The sequence below is a fragment of the Salvelinus sp. IW2-2015 genome, unplaced genomic scaffold (genome assembly GCF_002910315.2).
Source record: "Salvelinus sp. IW2-2015 unplaced genomic scaffold, ASM291031v2 Un_scaffold1528, whole genome shotgun sequence".
NCBI lineage: Eukaryota > Metazoa > Chordata > Actinopteri > Salmoniformes > Salmonidae > Salvelinus > Salvelinus sp. IW2-2015.
The window spans coordinates 176,516-187,643 of record NW_019942967.1 but is presented as its reverse complement, the minus strand read 5'-3'; the positions used below and the strand labels follow the sequence as shown (position 1 = coordinate 187,643).

Below are 11,128 nucleotides of genomic sequence, written 5' to 3'. Positions count from 1 at the left end.
CTGCCCCAGAATCCTTTTCAGTCTTGACAGTGCACAGCCATTGGCACCTCTTTACCTAATATGCGTGTTATTAAAATTAAACAATGTCATGATTCACAAGGAAAGGTTAACTCAGATTACTTAATAGCGTGCAAGTGTAATATTTTATTCAAGACATAGTTGACCTGCTGTAGGACATCCCATGAATTTGAACTTTTACCCATTCACCCAAACTGAGTTATTGTTAAGGAGCACTGCTCAGAATTGACAATTTTGCTTTGTCCCAGTCAGCTAGCTTTTAATATAGATCTCACTAGATTTTAATATGGTGCTCACTATATTTTAATATAGAGATAGCTAGATCTTATATAGGCTGCTAGATTTTAATATAGGGCTCGCTAGATTTTTATATAGGGCTCGCTAGATTTTAATATAGGGCTCGCTAGATTTTAATATTGAGTTCGCTAGATTTTAATATTGAGTTTGCTAGATTTTAATATAGAGCTCGCTAGATTTTAATATAGGGCTCGCTAGATTTTAATATAGGGCTCGCTAGATTAGTGCTCGCTAGATTGTCTCCCGGTGGGCGCAGTGGTCTAGGGCACTGCATCGCAGTGCTAGCTGCGCCACCAGAGTCTCTGGGTTCGCGCCCAGGCTGGGCTGGGTTCGCGCCTAGGCTCTGTCGCAGCCGGCCGCAACCGGGAGATCCGTGGGGCGACGCACAATTGGCATAGCGTCGTCCGGGTTAGGGAGGGTTTGGCCGGTAGGGAGGGTTTGGCCGGTAGGGATATCCTTGTCTCAGTATGTAAAAATGTTATAAAAATGTATGCACTCTACTGTAAGTCGCTCTGGATAAGAGCGTCTGCTCTTGGCCGGTAGGGATATCCTTGTCTCACTATGTAAAAAATGTAATAAAATGTATGCACTCTACTGTAAGTCGCTCTGGATAAGAGCGTCTGCTAATGACTAAAATGTAAAATGTAAATTTTAATATAGGGCTCGCTAGATTTTAATATAGGGCTCGCTAGATTTTAATAATAGAGTTCGCTAGATTTTAATATAGATCTCACTAGATTTTAATATGGTGCTCACTATATTTAATATAGAGATAGCTAGATCTTAATATAGGGCTCGCTAGATTTTAATATAGGGCTCGCTAGATTTTAATATAGGGCTCGCTAGATTTTTATATAGGGCTCGCTAGATTTTTATATAGGGCTCGCTAGATTTTTAATATAGGGCTCGCTAGATTTTAATATAGGGCTCGCTAGATTTTAATATAGGGCTCGCTAGATTTTAATATAGGGCTCGCTAGATTTTAATATAGGGCTCGCTAGATTTTAATATAGAGCTCGCTAGATTTTATATAGGGCTCGCTAGATTTAATATAGAGATAGTCGATTTAATATAGGGCTCGCTAGATTTATATAGGGCTCGCTAGATTTTAATATAGAGCTCGCTAGATTTGAATATAGAGCTCGCTAGAATTTAATATAGATCTCGCAAGCTTTTAATCTAAATCTCGCTAGCTTTTAATGTAGAGCTCGCTAGATTTGAATATAGAGCTCGCTAGATTTGAATACAGAGCTCGCTAGATTTGAATACAGAGCTCGCTAGATTTGAATACAGAGCTCGCTAGATTTGAATACAGAGCTCGCTAGATTTGAATACAGAGCTCGCTAGATTTGAATACAGAGCTCGCTAGATTTGAATACAGAGCTCGCTAGATTTGAATACAGAACTCGCTAGATTTGAATACAGAACTCGCTAGATTTGAATACAGAACTCGCTAGCTTTTAATCTAAATCTCGCTAGCTTTTAATGTAGAGCTCGCTAGCTTTTAATGTAGAGCTCGCTAGCTTTTAATGTAGAGCTCGCTAGCTTTTAATATAGGGCTCGCTAGAATTTAATATAGATCTCGCTAGCTTTTAATATAGATCTCGCTCGCTTTTAATCTAAATCTCGCTAGCTTTTAATGTAGAGCTCACTCGATTTTAATGTAGAGCTCGCTAAATTTTATATATAGGGCTCGCTAGAATTTAATATAGATCTCGCTAGCTTTTAATATAGATCTCGCTAGCTTTAATCTAAATCTCGCTAGCTTTTAATGTAGAGCTCACTCGATTTTAATGTAGAAGTTCGCTAGATTTTAATATAGGGCTCGCTAGTTTTTAATATAGGGCTCGCTAGCTTTTAATATAGATCTCGCTAGCTTTAATCTAAATCTCGCTAGCTTTTAATGTAGAGCTCACTCGATTTTAATGTAGAGCTCGCTAGATTTTAATATGGAGCTCGCTAGATTTTTAATATGGAGCTCGCTAGATTTTAATATGGAGCTCGCTAGATTTAAATATGGAGCTCGTAGATTATAATATGGAGCTCGCTAGATTTTAATATGGAGCTCGCTAGATTTTAATATGGAGCTCGCTAGATTTTAATATGGAGCTCGCTAGATTTTGATTGAGCTCGCTAGATTTGAATATAGAGCTCGCTAGATTTGAATATAGAGCTCGCTAGAATTTGAATTCTAAAATCTCGCTAGCTTTTAATGTAGAGCTCGCTAGATTTTAATGTAGAGCTCGCTAGATTTTAATATGGAGCTCGCTAGATTATAATATGGGCTCGCTAGATTTAATATGGAGCTCGCTAGATTATAATATGGAGCTCGCTAGATTATAATATGGAGCTCGCTAGATTTTAATATGGAGCTCGCTAGATTTTAATTATGGAGCTCGCTAGATTATAATATGGAGCTCGCTAGATTTTAATATGGAGGCTCGCTAGATTTTAATATGGAGCTCGCTAGATTTTAATATGGAGCTCGCTAGATTATAATATGGAGCTCGCTAGATTATAATATGGAGCTCGCTAGATTTTAATATGGAGCTCGCTAGATTTAATATGGAGCTCGCTAGATTTTAATATGGACTTCGCTAGATTCTAATATGGAGTTGCTAGTAGATTTTAATATAGAGTTGAATATAGAGCTTGCTAGATTTTGATATAGAGCTCGCTAGATTTTGATATAGAGTCGCTAGATTTGAATATAGAACTCGCTAGATTTGAATATAGAGCTCGCTAGATTTGAATATAGAGCTCGCTAGATTTGAATATAGAGCTCGCAAGATTTTAATATGGAGCTCGCTAGATTATAATATGGAGCTCGCTAGATTTTAATATGGAGCTCGCTAGATTTTAATATGGAGCTCGCTAGATTTTAATATGGAGCTCGCTAGATTTTAATATGGAGCTCGCTAGATTATAATATGGAGCTCGCTAGATTATAAATATGGAGCTCGCTAGATTTTTAATATGGAGCTCGCTAGATTTTTAATATGGAGCTCGCTAGATTTTAATTTGGAGCTCGCTAATTTTAATATGGAGCTCGCTAGTAGAGATTTTAATATAGAGTTGAATATAGAGCTTGCTAGATTTGATATAGAGCTCGCTAGATTTTGATATAGAGCTCGCTAGATTTGAATATAGAACTCGCTAGATTTGAATATAGAGCTCGCTAGATTTGAATATAGAGCTCGCTAGATTTGAATATAGAGCTCGCTAGACTTTAATATAGGGCTCGCTAGACTTTAATATAGAGCTCGCTATATTTTAATATAGAGCTCGCTAGACTTTAATATAGAGCTCGCTAGACTTTAATATAGAGCTCGCTAGATTTTAATATAGAGCTTACTAGATTTTATATAGAGCTTACTAGATTTTATATAGAGCACACTAGATTTTGAAATATAGAGCACACTAGATTTTGATATAGAGCACACTAGATTTTGATATAGAGCACACTAGATTTTAATATAGAGCACACTAGATTTTAATTAGAAGCACACTAGATTTTAATATAGAGCACACTAGATTTTGATATAGAGCCAACTAGATTTTAATATAGATCCCACTAGATTTTGATATAGAGCACACTAGATTTTAATATAGAGCCAACTAGATTTTAATATAGAGCCAACTAGATTTTAAATATAGATCCCACTAGATTTTGATATAGATCCCACTAGATTTTGATATAGAGCCAACTAGATTTTAATATATAGCTTGCTAGATTTTAGTTATACAGTAAAGAATAAAGACACATCACTGTGTTAGCAAGCCCATAGAATCCACACAAGCCCCTGGTTGGCTGTTTGCCCCAGGAAGAGAAGAGCGGACAGGTCAACTATGCCCAGTTGGCAGACTATTTGAACTGCCAAAACCAAGCTGAGAGTCATAAACTTTGTTGTTGTCACAAATTAAGTGTGGGATAGGTGATCTCAGTCATTTAAGAAATCAGGCCAGCCTGCACTTTCATTTCAGAGTCACATCACTGCATAACTGATGAGGCAGATGAAACAAGCAAACAGGACAGGGGAGATTACACCTGCACACCTAGCAAGAGCAAAGCTGTCTAGGACTGGGAGATAATGCTTAACCTCTCAGGGCTCTTGTCACCTGAATCAAGTGCTTTCAGACTTGAGCATTGTCAATCTGCACAGCTCTGTTCACCATTTTGGAGTGTTACTTTAGAGAGAAAATACCACAGTAAGACGTGTGTCTTTAACTTTAATAATGTGGTTGTGTGTATGTTGTGTGTGTGTGGATGTGGTTGTGTGTGTGAGAGAGAGAAACTTGACTTTTTAAAAGAAAGCAAGAGGGGGATATAGATGAGACTGGCACTATTCTCAATAGGGCAAGAAGTTGGCTGATCTCTATATAGGCTGGGATTGTCATTGATTGATAGCAGCCCAACTTGCTGGTGTCGACAGGATGGAGGTTGAAGTTGACTGCTGCATGCTGGAGAGATTTGCTGATCAGCTATGATAGGCTGAATTTGTGGGAACAACCTTAGGGCTGTCCATGAATAATGCAGTGTGATGAACCGCATGGCATTACAGCCTCTGTTATCATGTCACACATATCAGCGTTTGTCCCCACATGTGCCTATACATTGTCCCTCATGTGCCTATACATTGTCCCCTCTGTGCCTATAACATTGTCCTCATGTGCTATACATTGTCTAACCACAGGAGGAAGAACAAAGATCTAGGTTTCCTTTTGTATGATCTGGCATCACTTCAATCTTAATAACAGAGTCTGGATATTGCATGAGCACTGACTGACCCATTCTCAGCAGAGCTGCTAAGCCGCCTGCCACTGATGAACAGAGCAGATATAATTAGCTGTGATTGGTTTGATTGAGTGTCCAGCCTAGGCCTGGGTGTCGACCCCTCTGGGGACATGATGACTGGCATTAATAATTTAATAATAGTTGGGGAGAATGACAGTGGTTAATGATATCAAATGAATACCATAATCCATTGAGTTGACATCATTAGAAATAGTGGAAATTTCCCCTGGGGGGAGTGGCTCATGTCTATGTCCCTTACAGCAGGGGGGTCTGGGTAAGGGACTGGGAGCCATAGATGGGTTACCTTCTTGTGTTAATGAATGGTACTGTGGGAGTGACAGTGGTCGGCTCTACTAGACAGCTGGGTAGGGACCGCTGGGTAAGGACCACCCAGCGACCACTGGGTAGGGACCGGCTGGGTAGCGACTGCTGGGTAGGGACCACTGGGTAGGGACCGCTGGGTAGCAACTGCTGGTAGCGACCGCTGGGTAGGGGACCGCTGGGGTACGGGACCGCTGGGTAGGGACCGCTGGGTAGAACTGCTGGGGGGTAATCAAAGTGCACATCCCTCTCCTCTCCACTCATAGGACCAGTACAAGTCACAGAGTGGCCCTGGGAGGAGGAGAAGAATGTCACTTTAAATATCACATTAGAGACAAGGCCTTTTAGCCAAGGGCAGGGTTTTAAAAAGATCAAGACATCTCGTAGCTGTAAAACGAGGATAAATCTAGCTCTTGAAACACACACAAGTGGTTCTTCCCGTTCCTTCATTCATTCCTTCCCTCCCATCCCACCACCAAAGATATTCCCTAAAAATGTCCTTGAGATGAATTGAAATGGATTAAAACCAGACTGGGTCAAAAGATGACCAATAGCAAGTGGTGGACAGTCAGAGGAAAACAAGAACATTATTTATGAAGCATTGTCCTCTATGGATTGAAGGGTTTAGACATAATTTCCCCGGGCTTCACACTCCAAGCAAATCCAGAAACCTGCTACACTGATTTAGTAAAGTCCTTGGAACTGTTAGGGATCTGTCATGTAGCTGTGGCCCAGGCTGCCCCAGAATCCTTTTCAGCCTTGACAGTGCACAGCCATTGGCACCTCTTTACCTAATATGCGTGTTATTAAAATTAAACAGTGTCATGATTCACAAGGAAAGGTTAACTCAGATTACTTAATAGCGTGCAAGTGGAATATTTTATTCAAGACATAGTTGACCTGCTGTAGGACATCCCATGAATTTGAACTCTTACCCCATTCACCCAAACTGAGTTGTTGTTGTTAAGGAGGACTGCTCAGAATTGACATAATTTTGCTTGTCCCAGTCAGCTAGCTTTTAATATAGATCTCACTATATTTTAATATAGATCTCACTAGATATTTATATAGAGCTCACTAGATTTTAATATAGATCTCACTAGATTTTAATATAGAGCTCCCTAGATTTTAATATAGAGCTCACAAGATTTTAATATAGATCTCACAAAATTTTAATATAGAGCTCACTAGATTTTAATATAGAGCTCACTAGAATTTAATATAGAGCTCGCTAGGATTTAATATAGAGCTCGCTAGATTGTCTCCCCGGTGGCGCAGTGGTCTAGGCACTGCATCGCAGTGCTAGCTGCGCCACCAGAGTCTCTGGTTCGCGCCCAGGCTGGGCTGGGTTCGCGCCTAGGCTCTGTCGCAGCCGGCCGCAACCGGGAGATCCGTGGGGCGACGCACAATTGGCATAGCGTCGTCCGGGTTAGGGAGGGTTTGGCCGTAGGGAGGGTTTGGCCGGTAGGGATATCCTTGTCTCAGTATGTAAAATGTTATAAAAATGTATGCACTCTACTGTAAGTCGCTCTGGATAAGAGCGTCTGCTCTTGGCCGGTAGGGATATCCTTGTCTCACTATGTAAAAAATGTAATAAAATGTATGCACTCTACTGGTAAGTCGCTCTGATAAGAGGCTGCTAAATGACTAAAATGTAAAATGTAAATTTTAATATAGGGCTCCTAGATTTTAATATAGGCGTCGCTAGATTTTAATAAATAGAGTTTCGCTAAGATTTTAATATAGATCTCACTAGATTTTAATATGGTGCTCACTATAATTTTAATATAGAGATAGCTAGATCTTAATAATAGGGCTCGCTAAGATTTTAATATAGGGCTCGCTAGATTTTAATATAGGGCTCGCTAGATTTTTATATTAGGGCTCGCTAGATTTTTATATAGGGCTCGCTAGATTTTAATATAGGGCTGCTAGATTTTAATATAGGGCTCGCTAGATTTTAATATAGGGCTCGCTAGATTTTAATATAGGGCTCGGCTAGATTTTAATATAGGGGCTCGCTAGATTTTAATATAGAGCTCGCTAGATTTTATATAGGGCTCGCTAGATTTAATATAGAGATAGCGATTATTATATAGGGCTCGCTAGATTTAATATAGGGCTCGCTAGATTTTAATATAGAGCTCGCTAGATTTGAATATAGAGCTCGCTAGAATTTAATATAGATCTCGCAAGCTTTTAATCTAAATCTCGCTAGCTTTTAATGTAGAGCTCGCTAGATTTGAATATAGAGCTCGCTAGATTTGAATACAGAGCTCGCTAGATTTGAATACAGAGCTCGCTAGATTTGAATACAGAGCTCGCTAGATTTGAATACAGAGCTCGCTAGATTTTGAATAACAGAGCTCGCTAGATTTGAATACAGAGCTCGCTAGATTTGAATACAGAGCTCGCTAGATTTGAATACAGAACTCGCTAGATTTGAATACAGAACTCGCTAGATTTGAATACAGAACTCGCTAGCTGTTTTAATCTAAATCTCGCTAGCTTTTAAATGTAGAGCTCGCTAGCTTTTAATGTAGAGCTCGCTAGCTTTTAATGTAGAGCTCGCTAGCTTTTAATATAGGGCTCGCTAGAATTTAATTATAGATCTCGCTAGCTTTTAATATAGATCTCGCTCGCTTTTAATCTAAATCTCGCTAGCTTTTAATGTAGAGCTCACTCGATTTTAATGTAGAGCTCGCTAAATTTTAATATAGGGCTCGCTAGAATTTAATATAGATCTCGCTAGCTTTTAATATAGATCTGCTTAGCTTTAATCTAAAATCTCGCTAGCTTTTAATGTAGAGCTCACTCGATTTTAATGTAGAGTTCGCTAGATTTTAATATGGGCTCGCTAGTTTTTAATATAGGGTCGCTAGCTTTTAATATAGATCTCGCTAGCTTTAATCTAAATCTCGCTAGCTTTAATGTAGAGCTCACTCGATTTTAATGTAGAGCTCGCTAGATTTTAATATGGAGCTCGCTAGATTTTAATATGGAGCTCGCTAGATTTTAATATGGAGCTCGCTAGATTTAATATGGAGCTCGTAGATTATAAAATATGGAGCTCGCTAGATTTTTAATATGAGCTCGCTAGATTTTAATATGGAGCTCGCTAGATTTTAATATGGAGCTCGCTAGATTTTGAATATGAGCTCGCTAGATTTGAATATAGAGCTCGCTAGATTTGAATATAGAGCTCGCTAGATTTGAATCTAATCTCGCTAGCTTTTAATGTAGAGCTCGCTAGATTTTAATGTAGAGCTCGCTAGATTTTAATATGGAGCTTCGCTAGATTATAATATGGCAGCTCGCTAGATTTAATAATGGAGCTCGCTAGATTATAATATGGAGCTCGCTAGATTATAATATGGAGCTCGCTAGATTTTAATATGGAGCTCGCTAGATTTTAATTATGGAGCTCGCTAGATTATAATATGGAGCTCGCTAGATTTTAATATGGAGGCTCGCTAGATTTTAATATGGAGCTCGCTAGATTTTAATATGGAGCTCGCTAGATTATAATATGGAGCTCGCTAGATTATAATAATGGGAGCTCGCTAGATTTTAATATGGAGCTCGCTAGATTTAATATGGAGCTCGCTAGATTTTAATATGGAGCTCGCTAGATTCTAATATGGAGTTGCTAGTAGATTTTAATATAGAGTTGAATATAGAGCTTGCTAGATTTTGATATAGAGCTCGCTAGATTTTGATATAGAGCTCGCTAGATTTGAATATAGAACTCGCTAGATTTGAATAATAGAGCTCGCTAGATTTGAATATAGAGCTCGCTAGATTTGAATATAGAGCTCGCAAGATTTTAATATGGAGCTCGCTAGATTATAATATGGAGCTCGCTAGATTTTAATATGGAGCTCGCTAGATTTTAATATGGAGCTCGCTAGATTTTAATATGGAGCTCGCTAGATTTTAATATGGAGCTCGCTAGATTATAATATGGGCTCGCTAGATTATAAATATGGAGCTCGCTAGATTTTTAATATGGAGCTCGCTAGATTTTTAATATTGGAGCTCGCTAGATTTTAATTTGGAGCTCGCTAATTTTAATATGGAGCTCGCTAGTAGAGATTTTAATATAGAGTTGAATATAGAGCTTGCTAGATTTTGATATAGAGCTCGCTAGATTTTGATATAGAGCTCGCTAGATTTGAATATAGAACTCGCTAGATTTGAATATAGAGCTCGCTAGATTTGAATATAGAGCTGATGTAGAGCACCCCTCGCTAGATTTGAATATAGAGCTCGCTAGACTTTAATATAGGGCTCGCTAGACTTTAATATAGAGCTCGCTATATTTTAATATAGAGCTCGCTAGACTTTAATATAGAGCTCGCTAGACTTTAATATAGAGCTCGCTAGATTTTAATATAGAGCTTACTAGATTTTAATATAGAGCTTACTAGATTTTAATATAGAGCACACTAGATTTTGATATAGAGCACACTAGATTTTGATATAGAGCACACTAGATTTTGATATAGAGCACACTAGATTTTAATATAGAGCACACTAGATTTTAATATAGAGCACACTAGATTTTAATATAGAGCACACTAGATTTTGATATAGAGCCAACTAGATTTTAATATAGATCCCACTAGATTTTGATATAGAGCACACTAGATTTTAATATAGAGCCAACTAGATTTTAATATAGAGCCAACTAGATTTTAATATAGATCCCACTAGATTTTGATATAGATCCCACTAGATTTTGATATAGAGCCAACTAGATTTTAATATATAGCTTGCTAGATTTTAGTTATACAGTAAAGAATAAAGACACATCACTGTGTTAGCAAGCCCATAGAATCCACACAAGCCCCTGGTTGGCTGTTTGCCCCAGGAAGAGAAGAGCGGACAGGTCAACTATGCCCAGTTGGCAGACTATTTGAACTGCCAAAACCAAGCTGAGAGTCATAACTTTGTTGTTGTCACAAATTAAGTGTGGGATAGGTGATCTCAGTCATTTAAGAAATCAGGCCAGCCTGCACTTTCATTTCAGAGTCACATCACTGCATAACTGATGAGGCAGATGAAAACAAGCAAACAGGAACAGGGGAGATTACACCTGCACACCTAGCCAAGAGCAAAGCTGTCTAGGACTGGGAGATAATGCCTTAACCTCTCAGGGCTCTTGTCACCTGAATCAAGTGCTTTCAGACTTGAGCATTGTCAATCTGCACAGCTCTGTTCACCATTTTGGAGTGTTACTTTAGAGAGAAAATACCACAGTAAGACGTGTGTCTTTAACTTTATAAATGTGGTTGTGTGTATGTATGTGTGTGTGTGGATGTGGTTGTGTGTGTGAGAGAGAGAAACTTGACTTTTTAAAAGAAAGCAAGAGGGGGATATAGATGAGACTGGCACTATTCTCAATAGGGCAAGAAGTTGGCTGATCTCTATATAGGCTGGGATTGTCATTGATTGATAGCAGCCCAACTTGCTGGTGTCGACAGGATGGAGGTTGAAGTTGACTGCTAGCATGCTGGAGAGATTTGCTGATCAGCTATGATAGGCTGAATTTGTGGGAACAACCTAGGGCTGTCCATGAATAATGCAGTGTGATGAACCGCATGGCATTACAGCCTCTGTTATCATGTCACACATATCAGCGTTTGTCCCCACATGTGCCTATACATTGTCCCCTCATGTGCCTATACATTGTCC

At 38.9% G+C, this 11,128-nt stretch overlaps 1 protein-coding gene across 1 annotated transcript in view; it reads left to right on the top strand.

Annotated features, from left to right (window-relative positions):
- Positions 1–11,128, top strand: part of lrrc4ba (leucine rich repeat containing 4Ba) — a 55,090-nt gene that overhangs the window by 6,049 nt on the left and 37,913 nt on the right.